The 18,396-nt window shown below is 38.2% G+C and overlaps 1 pseudogene; it reads left to right on the top strand.

Annotated features, from left to right (window-relative positions):
* The first annotated feature begins 215 nt into the window (after positions 1–215).
* Positions 216–17,762, top strand: LOC126792346 (uncharacterized; annotated as a pseudogene).
* The last annotated feature ends 634 nt before the right edge of the window (positions 17,763–18,396 follow it).

Raw genomic sequence — 18,396 nt, 5'->3', positions numbered from 1 at the left:
CTATGGCATATGAACTTCAGGCATTAAATGAAAACAAAACTTGGAGTGTGGTGCAACTACCTGCATGACATAAGGTGGTATGAGCACACTGGATTTATAAAATCAAATTTCACTCAAATGGAGATATTGAGAGATACAAAGCTCGGTTAGTGGCTAGAGGGTTTACTCAGACATTTGGGGTTGATTACAAGGAGACATTTGCTCATGTTGCTAAAATGAACATTGTTAGAATGTTATTATCAGTGGCAGTGAACTATGGTAGGAGTTTGTTTCATATGGATGTCAAGAATGCTTTTTTACATGGAGAGTTAGAAGAAGATGTATACATAAAGTTGCCTTCTGACCATGCTTAAGAAAATGAGCCTGGAATGGTCTGTAAGTTACACAAGACAATTTATGGTTTAAAACAATCCCCAAGAGCTTGGTATTCCAAACTTAGTTATGTGCTCATTGATTATGGTTTTCAGAGAAGTCATGGAGATTCCTTAATGTTTGTGAGAAATGGTAAGATTGGAAGGCTTGTTGTACTTGTGTATGTTGATGATCTAATTATCGCATGTGACAATGAAGAGGAAATTCAAAATCTCAAGTCCTCCCTTCATGCTACATTTGCCATCAAAGATTTGAGACAATTGAGATATTTTCTTGGAATTGAGATGGACCATTCTTCCAAAGATCTATTTCTAAATCAAAGAAAATATATCGATGATCTATTAGAAGAAGCAAACATGCAACATAGCAGCATTGCAAAAACCCCTTTATCAAGCAATTCAGACATTGAAGCTGCTGGTGATGCTCTCAATGACATCTCTATTTATTAAAGGCTAGTTGGTAAGTTGATATATCTTATAATAACTAGTCCTGACATTATTTATGTTGTGAGTCTAGTTAACCAATTTATGCATGATCCAAACACTCATCTGCTTCAGTTGGTTAAGAGAATTTTGAGATATTTCAAAGGTACTGTTACTAGAGGAATTCTCATCCACAAACATAATCACTTCAATTTGGAAAGTTGTGATTTTGATTGGGTTGGAAATTCAATCGATATAAAATCTACTATTGATTTATGTACACTTGTGGGTGGCAACTTGGTTACTTGGAAGAGTAAGAAGCAATATGTTGTAACTAGGTCAAGTGCAGAAGCTGAGTATAGATCCATGGCCTCCACTGCTTGTGAGTTGTTATGGCTGAAGACATTGCTTACTGATTTAGGGATCAAGTATTCTAAGCATGTTAAGTTGCATTGTGACAATCAAGCAGCTATGCACATTGCTGCTAATCTTGTGTTTCTTGAGAGAACTAAACATATTGAAGTTGATTGCCATTTTGTGCGCAATCAAGTTCAGTCCAAGGTTCTTGAAACCGAGTTTGTTCGTTCTCATGACCAACTAGCAAATGTTTTTACTAAAATCCTTCATTCTACTTAATTTGACAGGTTATTATGCAAGCTTGGTTCAAGTATGACTCTTGAGTCAGCTTGAGGGGGAGTATTGAAAATAGTGGATATATGTGTGAGTTGGAGCAGTTGGCTTTAGTTGACATTTTTGGCTTTGGGTGACAATTCTTTTATGTTGCCATGCTTAGCATTAATTGCTTCAGCCTACCAAGCTACTCCATGCCTTGGAGTGATTTTTCTTCCTTTCACACTTTAGTTGTTAAGATCGGATTTGTCCCTTAACTGGTTCAAATCCTCTCTCTAGTTTATGTATATATACCCCCTCATGTATTGTGTAAATGTCATGAAATATATCATAGAAAATTTATCTCAACTTCTCCTTCTTGTTCCTTCATTTTAGTCACAAATTCAACACTTTCAGCAATTCTCTTGAATTGTCGCCACACACTCATCTTCTAAACTTGGATCATTGCTAGGTTATGCACAACACGATTACTCACCACCACCATCATGTTATCCATGTGATAGGAGCACTTTGTGCGACGTTCTTAACATGTTTTTACCTTCATTTGTACTTTGCTTAGCCCTTATTGTTGTACTATTGAGTCATTGAGTCGTAGTAAGAGTCTTGGGCAGTATTGGATGCATTTATGTGCTTACATGAGTTAAAAACGCAGAATTGGTATATAGTCCTAGTTTGAATAGGAAACCTAGTTGGATTAGGAGTCTTCATATTTCTACGTTTTAGTCGTATTTGCGATATTTTGAGAGTCCTTCTTGTACTAGGAATCCTTATTAGACTAGGAAACGTATCATTTGGGAAAGTCCTACTTGAACTGAAACTCTTTTTGTGAAACTTTCCTAAATGAATTTTCATGTTCTAATAACTTACTTGTTCTAGTAAGTTTCCTTTTTCCAAATTAGAAACTTTCCTAATCTAGCTGAGCTCATATATTACATGTGTCTTTTTAAGACAATAATTGTATAGATTAGGACATAATTTTTGAAACTAATTATCTCTTACTTATAATTTTATTTTCTTATTTTCATATTAGATTTAAGAGATAATACTAGAGAAAATAAAGGAGAAGCCATGCACATGGAGTCATATCATCAACAAGTCATGCAACAATTAAATAGAAGATGATCATTAAGGGAATAAAGCATAGCATGATGTGAGAGAATTAAGAAACTGAGTCCTTGCCGTGGGAAGAAGAAACGAAGAATGAAGAAATAAATGTGAAGATTAATTAAGTGAAAAGAAGAGAGATTGAGCCATGTATATGCAACCTAAAAGCTAGAAGATGATCATTAAATGAATAAAACATGACATAATTTAGGGAATAAAACATGACATGATTTAGGGAATAAAGCATGACATTATAATAGGAAGAATGAGGCAACATCAAAGAGGAGACCGTGCATTCTACTCTCCCTCTTCCCTCTATATATACATGGCTTCACCTCTTAAATAGATCACTTCTCCTTTGCATCCAAGAGCCAAAAATCTAGCAAAATACTACCTCAAATATTCTTCACCAAAAACAACAAGTCGTTCTCCTCCCTATACAAATTTCATCTCCACCGAAATCACCATTGAAGACACACCTCCAAGGTTCCTACAACATGTGATTCTCGCAACTCATCTCTATGGCTTTGTTTGTTTTTTTATTTTCTAAATGCTAATTGAAATCTTACATGATTAGATGATCCCCTAAGGATCTAATTATATTGGTGTCTAAAAAGTATATAATTGGTCAAATTAGAATGCATGATAGGTTTGAACTTGTAATTATGTGGTGTAATGGTAAATTTGGTTTAAGTTTGTTAAAGAGAAGTCGATCATATAAATAGTAATTTATGATTTATTTTCAGTAGTAGTGTTATAATCCAACTCAAATCTCCCAATAACATGATAAGTTTTTAGGCTTTTGATTCCCCGGAGTGAACGATCCATGTTTATTCTATACTAACAATGATGTTTTACATGATTTATTATACACGTTTTAATTAACGACCTATCACCATGAATCTCACAGTCGTCCACCACCGCTGCCACCAACTGGCCCAGCCGCAGCCACCAGCTGGCCCAGCCGCACCAGGCAAGTTCATCACCTTCCATGGCAATTTAGGGTTTAGGGTTTTCTTTCCTAAGTCAGATCATCATTGTTGGGGTTTCGATTTGGGCGTATGATAACAACGGCAAATTTACAGGGTATCCGACGGAGTTTCCTCCACCGGCACATACACATCACACACATCATCAGCATTATCATACATATCAGGATTATTGGCACGCACCAACACCACCGTGGTCAAACCGGCCGGTGCACCCAGATCTAGGGGGTCATCATCATCATTCAAAGCTGCGGGATTGCTTAGTATGGTATCTGCTTTTTTTTAGTTACCAATCTATTTCATTGGTTAGAATTTATATATATTTTTTATATCTGGCTTTTATATTCGAATTGCTTCTTTTCTTATCTATGAATCAGTCCCATTGGTTAGAATTGTTGGTTTGGCCTGTTTTTTTTTTTTTTGGATAGAAGGGGGTCAAAAAGACCCAAGAACAAACACAAAAACAAACTAAGTAGCAGAGGCTACATATCTAAAGTCTAAGTGCCACACAAATCATCAAGGGCAGCATTGACAACTTGCGGGGAGGTTTGGCCTGTTATTGATTTCTCGCCATTCTTGTTTTATTTTGCAGGTTGGCACTGATCGGAATGGTTGTGTTCCTGTACGTGTGGTATATAGCAGGAAATTGATCGACTCAATGATATCTATTAATACCTTCTTTCATATTTGTGTTTCATTATCACTCTTCTCAAAAAAGACAAAATGTCATTACAAATAATAGAATTAGCTAGTATCTTTAGATGATTGGTTCTTTAAAACTGATCGAATTTGTGTTATGTGATTTGCCTTGTGTAATGTGTAGTACTTTGTGTATGGCATCTAAACAACGTCTTGTATAAGTCCCCATTTTATGGCTCACTATGAATTGGTTCTTTGCTTGGGTTAAACACATGTATTCGAATGTAATAAGTGATTAAGTCTGCATCCTCAACTTTCAAATCAAATCTCTACGTGTGTTCAAAACTCTAGGTTCTTCCCATCAGTCTATAATCACTTATTTGAGATCTAATTTAGTAATTTTTACAGTAATAAGCTATTCAATAGTTTAATCCGAGCTTGAATATTCAACTCAGTATTATACGATTGAAGTGGATATGAGATATGCCGTATCATTTAGCCCGCAGATCCGATAAGCCCAAGGAGGTCCACAAGCCCGATGAGTTTTTATCCGGTTCGGCCCGCGAGAAAACCCGCTTATGTGGGTAAAGAACTGAGCTTAGTTTAGAGGTATGAAACCCCGCCCGGCCCATAAAAAGCTCGTGTCTACTAATGTATCATAACATTTATACTGGGTTTAAAATAAAACTATCACATTATGAACTAACTATATGAAAGAAACTTCTTGGGATTAATCGATACCAGCCGATGTGATCAATACTTATATTTAATGACCTTGTAAAAATTTCATCCAATTCGGACCTCGCCTGACCGTCGGAATTTCCGGTAAACTGAAAACACCACTAATATACCATAAGGGAGGACCCATTACCAAGATGTGAACGCCGAAAGCCGTTTGCATATCTGAAAATCACCTAATTTTTGGCACCAATCGTGCGCGGTCGCGCATAGGAAACTCATTTGGCAAAGTCCCGGTTAAAAGGGTTTAAATATGTCAAAACGCCTCTTTTTTTGTTGACCGTAGGTACGAACGGTCAAACTATGTCCAAAACGGACGAAATTTTTACATGGTCCCTAAATATATATACCGATCACATTTGATGGTGTCGATCGACCATATTTCAAACTGTAGTTGTCGATTGCCGAAGTGTTCACTAATGTATCTTAACTTTTATATTAGGTTTAAAATAAAACTATCGCATTATGAAGCGACTATATGAAGAAAACTTCTCTGGATCGATCGACACCAGCCGATGTGATCGGTATATATATTTAGTGACTTTGTAAAAATTTCATCCAATTTTGATCTCGTTTGACCATCGGAATTTCCGGTAAACTGAAAACACCACTCATATGCTCTAAAGGAGGACCAATTACCTAGATGCGAACGCCGAAAGTTGTTTGCATATCTGAAATCATCTAACATTTGTCATCGAGCGTGCGCATTAGAATCGAGAAAATCCATTTGGCAAAACCCCGGTCAATGGGGTTTTAATATGTTAAAACGCCTATTTTTTTGTTAACCGTAGGTATGAACAGTCAAACTATGTCTAAAACAGACGAAATTTTACGGAGTCCCTAAATATATGTACCGATCACATCTGCTAGTATCGATCGACAATATTTCGAAACTAAAATTTATTTGTGACTTTTTTTGTATGTTTTCCAAGAATTATTTTATTGATTTAAAGACATGAATTTGGTTTTAGGCTTTGAGAAAACCCAAATCCAACTATTTTCTCTTTTAAAATTCAAGTCCATAGCCCTATGCATTAGCCCAACTCTTTTTTCTCTCATACGACACAACAATCTCTCACTTTTTCTCAGTTTCTCTATTTGACTTAGATTTGTTCCTCATTCCCTATGTTTTGTATTAATTGACATTTTATTTTAATAGATTGAATCTGGCGTAGGGATCAGTCTCCAAACTTGGTTGGGTTCCAAACCGTTAAATAAAAGTATTATATTTTTTTCTAATACAATCTCACAAGGCCTGTCATGTAAAAGCCCGTAATGACCGCTTTAGATGAGCATACTTGTGAAAATACCCTGCATGTCTCGTTCACAAGCCCTAATATGATATGCGTCTTATATTGATATGGTTTTATATATGCTTTTTTTAAGGGATATGTAGTTTTGGCATTTGGTTGTACTAATGATTGGATATCATGATATATATGGGATGGTATGCCATTTCTTATCCCCGTGCGAGCTCATCTATGTTCTTAGTCGATCTATAAGAACCATATATCTGTTTAAATTTGATCAAGAATGCGTTTGCTTGCTTAAGTCTAAAATGCATGTGTATTAAAATTGAAAAGCCAAATTGGTACATGTAACAATTTAAGGTTGTTGTATGACATGATTGCCTTCGAATTCTTCTCTGTATGTCCTAAACTCCTAGTGTTGTTGTTGGATTAGCTGGGTGAAGGAGAAATTAGAGGTTTCTCTCAAGGGGAGGTTTAAAAGTCTTACCTAAGGCCATCTCTACCTGAGGGCCAAGGGCTTGATATAGCCCCAAAATATGAAGAAACCCATCTCCAATAGAGGGTTATGCTATACCAAAAAATCCATTTAATGGGGGTAAAATGGCCAAGGGCTAGGCCAAAAGTAGCTCTTAGTATAACACTTTGGCATTAGCTCATTGAGACTACATTGGTAGCCCAAAATTTCTGATCTACTCTTCAATGGCTGAGATTGAAAATCAGCTGAATGTTAATTTTTTTAAGTCAATTATATATTTGTTGAGATTTTATTTATTTATTTATTTTAGTAAGAGAATTTATTTATTTATTTCAAGCAATGATTTTATTAATTTGTTCAAAAAAATGCTCATACTTCTTTATATAAATTACTCTATCACCTCTTTTCATATCTCATCTTCCCTCTATCTCATTACATAATACTGTGTTTGAAAAGCATAATGAAAATAACATATAATTAAATATAAGTAGCCCTAAGAGTTGGAGATGATCTTTATAATTGCCCTTACTATGCGTGCAAATAGTATTTTTCAGGGGCTAGAATTTAGCTCAGGGGTTATTTTAGCCCCCCACAGCTGGAGATGGCCTAAGGAGGCACTCAATTGCTATGTCCAAACCATTTATCCTTTAAATCACTTTACAAATACCAAATCTAAGTGACAACTCTGACAACCAATAATCAAGATTTACTTTATATCCTTTGAATAATGAAGATGTATTGGCATCCATGAGTTGATAGAGTTCAAAGAAGATTGAAGAAATTATTGTCAAAATAAGGCTCGGCCGAGAAAGTAAAGAAGAAGACGTCTCCTAGTCGACTAGGAAAGCTTTTGATTCAGAGGTCTCTCTTGCCATTTAAGTGCTAAACTTTCTTTTCGTTAGTTGTTCATCTATATATATGGAGTTATGTTACTGATATATCAATGTGTGTTCCGAGAGAATTACTATTATATCTTTGTGTATGTCTTAGCCTTATTAGGTTTCTTGTTAGAGATAGATTCGCATCTGTATAATAGATTAGGACTCCGAATCTTACGGGATTGTGGTTATGTAATGCCTATATATGCCTCATTATCTATTAATAAAGGGTTACATTATATTCTTTTATGTTGTTATTATTCTCATTTCGTTCCTCCTCAAACACGTTATCATGCACTTTGTTCTAAAATGTATGAGCGACGAGGCCACCACCAGAAACATCTAAACCCTAGCCATGAAATCTTATACTCCGGTAGCCTTTCTTCCTTTTGCTATAGCCGGAAAAGTTGAGAATTTCCGAAGAAATTGTCGTCGAAAGACATGGAAGAAAAAAGAAATCCAAATCGATTTGCTCAGGGCACCCCAAACTTTTCTCTGAGCACCCATTCTATCATCTTCTCATATCTGCCGTCGGCGTTCGTCGAGTCTTGTCTCTATGGCACCGCTGCCCAGCTCTACTCCTCCGGCGTCTCTTGTTCCTCCTACGTCGCTGTTGCATGCACAAATTCCTAGACAGCGGCATAACCCATCGTCGAGACCATGCTCGACTCTGAACCGTGGCTCCAACAGTAGCGCTTAATCAACGAAACGTCTCGTTGTTCAAGTTGTGGCAAGAACCCAGCGGGCTTGTGGCATCAAGAGTAATCCGGCGACTCCAGTCTTTGACGCCGTCACTCTCATTCGATGATCCTCCCGCGTGGCTCCACGCTACTAACGCAGCGCCTCACGAGCGACCCCGTTTTGTAGATCCAAGACCCAACCCAGTGACTGATCGATTGAGCCATGCTCGCCCTCTATGTCGCCGCAGCACCGCACCACCGCTCTTGCCCAGTTCGTCAACTCCGACTTAGTTTCCTGCCGTCACAATTGCCTAGTTCTGCAGCTCGGACCTCGACCTAGCTTGCATGACCCGACCTGAGCCCGGGTCTTGGCCTTCTGCTAGCACAACAACCCGTTTTGGGCCTCAGACCCTATTTGGCTTTTAAACTCTTCTCTTTCCTTTCTTTTTTTTCTATTTCATGATTTAATCGTTTTCTTTGCATGTTTTAGTTACTAACTAAGTTTCACGTGCTCGTATAGGAAAAATGATCACTTGTCGTATTATAGTGATGACACATACGTTAGAGATGGACGTTGTTTTTGCAATCTGCACATTGTTTCGAGCGTATCCCCAAGAGATTTCTATGTCATCCATACGACGATCGAAAAGGAATTTATCAAGCAGCTTCCTATATGACGATCGATTTGCAGAGTAATTTAATTATATGTGGTCTGTTTGGCAGACCAACAAGTAAGTTTTTCTTAAGGTTGCTGCTTTTGAACATATATATATATATATATATATAAATTATTAGGCGCTATTAGCCTTCTTCATGTCTCTTTTCCGGCCTTTCTTAAAACGCCAATGAGACCAAAAAGGGATATGATTCCCCTCTTGGTCAATGTTTTTCGTGTGACGGTCTTGGGGGAGTCAAGTTATTATTTAAAGGGAAGAAATTGATTTCATGTGGTTGTCTGAGTACATCGTTGTTTGGGTGCGATCATGAGAATCGTCGATATGCATCGATTATTTTGTGACCATATACATCACAACCCTTCTAATTCCGGTTATATACTTGAATTATTTCATTTATTCAAAACCAATACAACCTTCGTTTCTTGTGGATGCGACGATATCGCGACTGTTATATGAATGTTTGAGTTTTCTTAAACTCATGTCTATAAACGATAATTCCAAGGGCTATGTACTCATTAATTTGAGTTGAAATCCATTACTCTGAAATAGCACTATTTGATGACAAAAGATCATAAAAATAGCAAATTCTATGGGACACACTTAAAGTGATTCAATAACCGTCTATGATGTTGTATTATCAAAGTTGACCTTGTTGCATGCTCCACATCCAAAAAACACATGTCATTTTTGGCACCTGTATCTATTTATATTTAGAGACATTTGAAGATGAAAACGGAACATTCTTCCATTCTCAAGTAAGCAATTTTTTTGAGCCTCAGGCTAAGGCTCCGCCCCATCTCATACGCAATATTTGCTTTTTATGAATATTTGATTAGTCAATCTATTTTGACTATGTTTTCTGCTTAACATTTTTCAAGTATGACGTTGGCATAGCCATATTTCTTGCTCGACTTTAGGTTAAGTCGTATATTGGAATTTGAAGTTTGTTTGTGTTGTATTAAAGATTGGCAATTCAATAACATTTCTCGAATTTCTTGTTTACAAGATGATCTCGTGAGAATTTTATTTGCCTTACCTTAGCACAAATGGTCGACATTTGCGACTCACGTGGTTTTTAAATTGGCCGTTTTTTGGTTACATGTGACCCTAATAACACTATATTGTGAATTTGGATCATAAAATGTGGAAAACGAACCTTGGAACGTCAAAACTTGACGTCGTTTAGGCCTCTTGGCCGTACTCGATTACTGTTCCGGTGTTTCCGGAACATTTTCCGGCATTTTGGTCGCCTTCTGGCCACTTTTCGGCGTTTCTAGCGCCACTATCCGGTTCTTGCCAGTGTCTGCTGTCGAACCTGCAGCTCCGGCCTCTATACCGGCCAGCTCGGCTGCCGCCGGTTGGTTTTCTGGCAATCGGCGCTGCCGGTTTCCGACGATTGTTTCGTCATTTTTCGGCATATTTCCCGCAGTTTTTGTTGCCACGTTTTTCCAGTCCAAATTTCACCTGGTTTTGAGTTCTTTTGACATGGTTTTCCGGTTAATTTTTTAGTTTTCTCCAAATCGTTTCATAACTCAAACAATTTTATTATTATTGTTGACCACCCGCACCAATTGGATGGTTTTTACCATCCTAATTGTTTGGTATTCAAGTGCTCCAATACCATGTTTATTCGAACTCTTATGTTGAAGAATGTAGTTCTATTGTCATGTGATACACTCGATGGGATTGCACTTTGTTTCAATCCCCCCTCTTACAATATTCTACGATGTATTGTCTAGAGAAGTTCACCGCGTCGTTGATTCTCTTAATTTTATTTTGAGAATGTCCCGCCATGAAAACGAGTGTCTTGCTAATTTTGTAACCACATGCACTGTCCTACAGCGCAGATAGTTGTTTTACGTATCTCGTACAGAGATTGTGTTTTATATCTTCATGCCTTACTAAGTTTTAAAATGCTATACATGCCAATGATAAATTTTCATCTTGATATTTGTGTTTAAAATGGAGAGAAATAAATCTGTCAAATTTCGTTAACAGTAGCTTTGTTAGCATGCAGACATAGTTTTGCTTGCCTGCAGCAGTTGCTTTATGTAACTCAAGATTCTTTGAATCATGGGTTTTGCTGTCTTCTCGGTTTTGACATGATCATTTTTAGTCATTTTGAACGAGATATGATGATTAGAGTTCTTTAAAATTCACATGATCATCTATTTTTCATGTTCACGAAGCGGTTAGAGGACCACTCACCCGTGCTCCACATGGTGAGGTTGTGTGCCATGCACGGTGAGGCCGAGCCTGCCCCTCTCGGCGGCTCCATGGCATTCAGGCCGTCGGTGGCGACATCCCCTCCTTCACAGGAGTTTGTGATGTCTCTCGTGTTTTCTAATGCCTCCATGGCAATCTCTAATGCCCATCGCTCATTTTGCAAAGACTTGTTCTATTGCTATATTTCAAGGAAGTCCTTTATTTGATAAGACTCAAACCGAGAACATTCCATTCTTATAAAGTATTTAAGGTGACATTAGTGGACCTTATCCAACTGAATGCAAACATTATTCGGTATTTTTATGGTATAAATTAAGAGCATCGACGCGTTGGTCACACATCGCTTTGCTTTCCCTAAGGACCGCTGCATTTGCTAAGTTTTTAGTTATGATCATCATACTAAGGGCTCACCACCCTTCACATCCTCTCAAATCTATTTGATTGGATACCGTTGGAGGGTTCACCTCCATGACTTTTGATGATTTTGTTTTGCATATCTACTTGCATCGTCGTTGAACATATTATTCCTCATGTTCGTTTACTGCACGATCTAGCAGAGGCTTGGAATTGGTTATGGGTACTAACATGCCGGTCTTTGCATGAGGATATGTAATGATGTTGCATGCAGCGACACTTATTCGTTTCAGACCCATAACTTGCCAAGTGTTTGGTCCATACTAGATGATTACTGGATACGATCCCAATGTTCTTTTCACTAACACCTATTTGGTTAAGTTGTTTATATGTCTCTCTTGTAGTAATCTCAATGGGTCTACATGAAACGATTAAGTAATTTGGTTGGTTATGATTTATGAATCACCAACCCTTGTCCGCTATTTCTAATCTACAACCGTGTATCTCTATCCTGCGATTTTAGTATAGGGTCACTTTGATAAGACATACATTTTGTCGTTAGGGGGAGATATGAAATGCTCTCATTCCACTTTTAACGCTACAAATTGACGTGGTGTGGCACTATGTCTCATTAGGATCTCGCACTGCTCTGAGTAAGCTATAAGTGCAATGCATTATCGACCTCCAGAAAGTCATAGATTCAATGCTCAATGACTTTACCGATATTGCGAAAGTGACGAGATCACACATAAATGATGTGATGTTCCGGTAAAGTTGGAACTTCTGAAATATGAGAGAATTTCATATGACCCGGTCCTAGCACCGTTGACACCATCCTTGACAATGGAAAGGAAGCCGATTATGGCACCATTGTACGTTGTGGTGTTGTCGGCGCCTGTGGTATTGCACCACAAAACAAGGGCGGCAAACGCAAAGATGGACTAGTAAGGATTATAGCTTCGTTCTTAGCTCCTACCTAGATGAGGGAGAGACCATCAAATTCTTTGGAATCAAAACCAGAAAGAAGCGAGGTGCGTAGGCACAAGTATTTCGCCCATCATCAAGAGATATTCTCTAAACATGTCTACCAACTAAGTTTCTGTGGGACGCTACAGACTCATTTTTTTGATGTTCGAGAACAAAAGAAATCTCTTAATTGATCATATAAGCGCGCGCGTATGTTAATGGATTGATCACCCATTATTGATGATGTATTCGCTTATGCCCTTATTCCGTTGTAAAATATCAACGTTGAGCAATTTGACCGAAGTGGAAATAATCAATACATGTTGAACTAGACTTGTTATGTTAGTCATTGTTCGTAAGTGTAATGAGAAAGATGAAGTCATGCGATATTTACTGGACTTATGGCGCAAAGATTGTCTCAATATCCTAATATTGACTACGATGAGTTATATTTTGTCATTATGGTCATAATTGTTTTCCTCTACTTGATTAGTAGTAGTGTCCATGGAAACTGATTTGCAACATTGATAGTGGTCATAAAATATATGTAAAGGGATATTGACACAGATATGGAAGTGCTTGAAGGACCTTAGTTGCTTGATTAAATGTCTCCAGACCACGAAGAGCTTATGTAATCAGATTGCAACGTTTGAGAGAACGTAGTACAATCGGTTGCAAGAACTTATACCCATACGTGTTCATATGAAAGCCCATTTTGGACTCTCTATTCCGTCTAAGTAAAGATGATGAAGAGATTCAATGAGCTATGGATTCATATATGTTAGTGTTGTTGGGACACTATTGCTTTCATTATGATGTGATTAACTATGCGCATATGCATCGTCATTGGACTTGCATTGTTCCATTAACATGGGTCTAGTTCTACATTTAGCGAATCAATACATTCCTCCCACACCAACGCCGCCGGTAGCTCATACACACTAGCGTACTCGTTAGTGTTTCTATTGACACTGGTAGCATAGAGGATACGTATGATTCTGTCTCGGACCAAAATCAGTCATTCATTAGTCAATTCCCTCATTCCTTTGTGAAAGACACATTGAATGTAACAAATCAGAATCTGTCCAGTTTCGTAGGTCAGCTTCAATGAGACCTACAGAACAGCTCACTCAATTAAATATGGTAAATTTAATACCATTGGAAAGGTCTATGTGTCTACTTCCCAGGGACATCAACCATTTGTTCATAGCTATCGTATTGAGTGAGTTATGACCATTTTAGCAAAGTAGGACAGTTCTGTCCGGATATTTGCAAGTCAGTCAACTTCAACATAACACTGTTAACTGGTCCGATCGAATTATGTTGTGAACTTTATGTCACTAGAAAGCCACGGGTGTCTATTTTCCATAACATTTTACGGTTCACTGATACTTATTATAACGAAGAAGTTATGGCCATTTAAGTGAGTGAAGGTCATTCTACTCGATAATATGATTTTCATTGCAAACTCTTGTTTTGAGATGTTATGCAATCTTGTTTCCTAAGATCTAAGTTTGGCTATGTATAGCATGTATGATCTAAGGATGTATTGCTAGATTAATGATTAATCATTAGCCAAAAACTACTTTTGAGAAGCATATAATGAATGTTGTATACGTTGTTCTTTGTATTCCATGATTATGGCACTAATCAAATGGAGTTGTTTCGTAGACTTCAAAGAGAGTCTACCTCACATGATACTATCAAATGTAGACGGTGTGTTGTGCTCTTTTTTCCTTCGATCAAGTTTTTATTTTTCACTTAAGAGGTTTTTATTTTGCTTAACAAGGTTTTTACCGAGGCAACGATGTGTGCACCATGCAACCTAGGCATGCAACACAAATAGAAGTGTTCCAGGAGAATTACTATTTTAACATTGTGTGTGTCTTAGCCTTATAAGTTTCATGTTAGAGATAAATTCGCATCTTTATAATAGATTAGGACTCCAAATCCTACGGGATTGTGGTTATGTAATGCTTATATATAGGCCTCATTATCAATTAATAAAGGGTTACGTTATATTCTTTTATGTTGTTATTATTCTGGTTTTGTTCCTCCTCAAATAATGAGATCTTTTATCTTTCTTATGAGATAAAGATTGGTTAGTTTTGGGTAGTATTTGATATGGGAATGGAGTTTTTGAATAAGCCAAAAAGATTTTGCCGAGTTATTTTATTCCTTATATATTTGATTTTTCTTTCAAATATAGGGATGAGAGTTTCTATTCATACTTCTAAAAACGGTATTTATATCTTCTTACTCAGTAGATCTCCATTTTGCTTTTATAGATACCTAAAATACTATTTAGATCTCCAAAGTTTTCCTAAATTGCCCATTATCTAATTTGATATATCAAATCATATTACTATCTATTTTTTTCGACTCTATTTCAAATTCATTTATTATATACAACTCGAAAAATGCATAATAATCACACAAACTATCTTCTCGAATTAATTCAATAATGTATATTTTTCATTATTGGTAAAGTATATTTTTCATTCATTAATGGTAACATCAACATATATGAAAATATTTTAACCTCTAATTAATGAGTTTTGTTCATCAACATATATGAAATATTCTAATCGAAGTTTATGAGAAATTCTATATAGTTATATAGTTCATACGTTAAATCGTCCACATTCAATTTGATGTTTATCAACTAAATTAAATTTTTCACTAATAATATTTATCAAAAAAGAAGGTAATCAATTAAATCATTTAATTCAATTTGATATCTCATTTTGGATTGTCTAGTAATAAATATAAAGGATAATTATCTACATTTGTATTTTATAATATATAAGTAAATAATTATTTACTTTCTTGTATTTGTATTGTTATATATTTTTTTGTAATTTTATATTTATTCACTAAATTAAAATTATATATATATATAATAGAGATTTAAGTGACATTTTCAGATGTATGAATTGAAGATCCCATGTAAGGCATGGATCCTTTTTAAATCAAGTTTATTTAGAAAGGTTGTTAAGTGACTTGATGGGATCGATCTCTTGTGATGTGAAGAGATAAGACTCTTATATACAGTGGTACAGTGGGAGAAGAAAGGTAATGATTTTAGGGATTCGTCTATGGTGCAGCGCTGCATACCATACATACTAAATTCAACGGTGAATAGATGATGTCTTAAAATACACGTGGGGTCCGTGAGATATATGAATGGTGGATTAGAAGCGCTGCACACATGCATCGCTGCACCATAGAATTTCTCATGGTTTTAGCGAGAATAGAAGTTCTTTGAAAAAGAAGAGTGGTTTGTAAAATGGTTCATGAATAGTCTTGATTGAATGGTTCATCGAGAGTTAGTTTAGTCCTTAGTGGCTCCATTTGATCGACCTTTGTGGCATCTCAAGAGACCTTCCTCTATTCCCAAATTTCCTATTCACACCCAAGCAGCAAAACTGCACGTGGCCAAGATTACTTGAAGATCGAGATCGAAGCCCGACCCGTATCATATTCCAATTTGCTCGCTGCGTACAAGATGGGGAGGGAATAGGAAAGTTGGGAATAGAGGATTTGAAGCCGGCAAACAAGTAAAGACACCAACGGCCTCCCTATAAATCCGCCACCTCGCTCTCCTCCATATTCGGCCACCTCCTCATTTCCGTTGCACACAAATCACATTGTCAGAGCTCACTCGAGAATTTCAACTCACTCGGAACCACCAACAAGCACAACAACCTCCCCGGCCAAACGGAGAACAACTCGGCCACGTCTCTCTCCACCGGCAACCCCTGCCTCGACCTCTTCTTCTACGTCGTCCCCAACACTCCCTCCGACTACCTCACCGATCAGCTCCCCAAGGCTTGGGACCGCGACGCCCTCACCACGCTCAAGCTCATCTGCAACCTCCGCGGCACCGGTAAGTCCGACAAGGAAGGCTTCCACACCGCCGCCTTCTGGCTCCATAGCCACCACCCCAAGACCCTCGCCTGCAACCTCGTCGACTTCGGCTACTTAAAAGACATCCCAGAGATTATGTTCCGCCTCCTCCAAGGCGATGACTTCAGGAAGAAGCAGAATCAGGAGTGGCGGGAGAAAAAGCTCGCCGCATGAAGGAAGAAAAGGAGCAGGTCATCGGGTCAAGAATCCGGATCCGAAGACGACACCGGGTCGGGTCACGAGAAGAAGAAGAGAATCAAGAGCGAGGTGCCGAGAGAGGAGAGGGAGAAGAGAGCCAAGGAGTGGCAGACGGCGGAAAAGGCCAAGCCGAGTAAGCTGAGGAAGGAGAAGAAGCTCGCCAGGTACAACCGTGACCCGGACTTCCGGTTCCTCCACGACCGGGTCTCGGATCTCTTCGCCGAGTGCATGAAATCCGACACTGAGAATCTCAACTCCGGCCAACTCAACAAGATCACCCTAGCCGCGAAATGGTGCCCCTCCACCAATTCCTCGTTCGATCGCGCCACTCTGATCTGTGAAAGCATCGCCAAGAAGATTTTCCCGCGCGAATTGAACAAGGAGTACGAAGGAATCGAGGAGGAGCACTATGCCTACAGAGTGAGGGGCCGGCTGAGGAATGAGGTGCTGGTGCCGCTGCGGAAGGCGTTGGAGCTGCCGGAGATTTACATGGGGGCGAACCGTACAACAGAGTGGCCTCGGTGGCGGTGAAGCTGTACAAGGACAAGTTCAAGAAGCACGACGAGGAGAGGTTCAGTAAGTACGTGGAGGATGTGAAGGCCCAGAGGGCGAAGATCGCCGCCGGAGCTTTGCTTCCTCATGAGATTGTGGAGTCTTTGAACGACGGCGAGGGTGACAATGGCAGGTCGCGGAGCTTCAGTGGAGGAGAATGGTGGAGGATATGGCGAAGTTGGGGAAGATGAAGAAGTGTGTGGCTGTGTGATGTGAGTGGGACGCCAATGGAGTCTGCGGTGGTGATGGGGCTGTTGGTTTCGGAGTTGAGTGAGGTTCCGTGGAAAGGGCTGGTGGTGAGTTTCAGTGAGAGTCCTGAGCTGCATTTGGTGGGGGGAGTTTGAATGAGAGGACGGATTTTATAAGGAGGATGGATTGGGGGATGAACACTGATTTTCAGAAGGTGTTTGATTTGCTACTCAAGGTGGCGGTGAAGGGGTTTTGTTTTGAAGCCGGAGCATATGATAAAGAGGGTGTTTGTGTTCAGTGACATGGAGTTTGATCAGTCGTCGGCGAATGACTGGGAGACTGATTATGAGATAATTGAGAAGAAGTTTGAGCAGGCCGGGGCAGCTGGTGTTTTGGAATTTGAGGCAGTCCAGGTCTATTCCTGTGCCTGGGAATCAGAAAGGGACTGCTCTGCTGAGTGGATTCTCGAAGAATTTGCTCAAGCTTTTTATGGATAATGAAGGGGAGGTGCAGCCAGGGCCGGCTCTAAGCATGTGCAAGAGGTGCACAGGCACAGGGCCTCACCCATATATCTACACTTAAAGGATTTCTTTTGAACAAAACCTTGAATGGTTCAGTTGGCATACTTGGTTACATTAACTAAATCTCCAATTTTCACTAGTACATGAGTTCGACTATCATTATTGCAATGTTACTTTAAATATAATTTATTATTTCTTTTATCTTTCTAGGCCCTATTTCATTTCTCATTCTTTAGTTTGTAAGTTACCTTTGTGAACTTATCCAATTATGCATATTCTTAATTTTTTTAATTTCCTTTATCCTTTTTTTTCTTGATTCGTTTGGTAGATATATTACTTATTCTTGATTTTTTTTTCATATTTTTTTGTCTATGTTGAATTGATATTTTATTAAAAATAAAAAACCATTAAACTCTAAAAATATATGATCAGGCTCAAATAAAGTTGAAATAACAAAAAAAGTTTTATGCATTTTGCTTGTATGTAACTGAAATTTGCAATGATGTTTACAACTCGTATAAAAAAAGATATTTGCAACTAATTTTTTTAATAATATATTTAAGCATATATTATGTAAGACATTCCGAAAAATTAGGGCCGTAGTTTCAATCTCGCACAGGGTCTCCT

This window comes from Argentina anserina, chromosome 4 (genome assembly GCF_933775445.1).
Source record: "Argentina anserina chromosome 4, drPotAnse1.1, whole genome shotgun sequence".
Classification (NCBI taxonomy): domain Eukaryota; kingdom Viridiplantae; phylum Streptophyta; class Magnoliopsida; order Rosales; family Rosaceae; genus Argentina; species Argentina anserina.
This window is presented reverse-complemented; position numbering and strand designations above follow the sequence as displayed.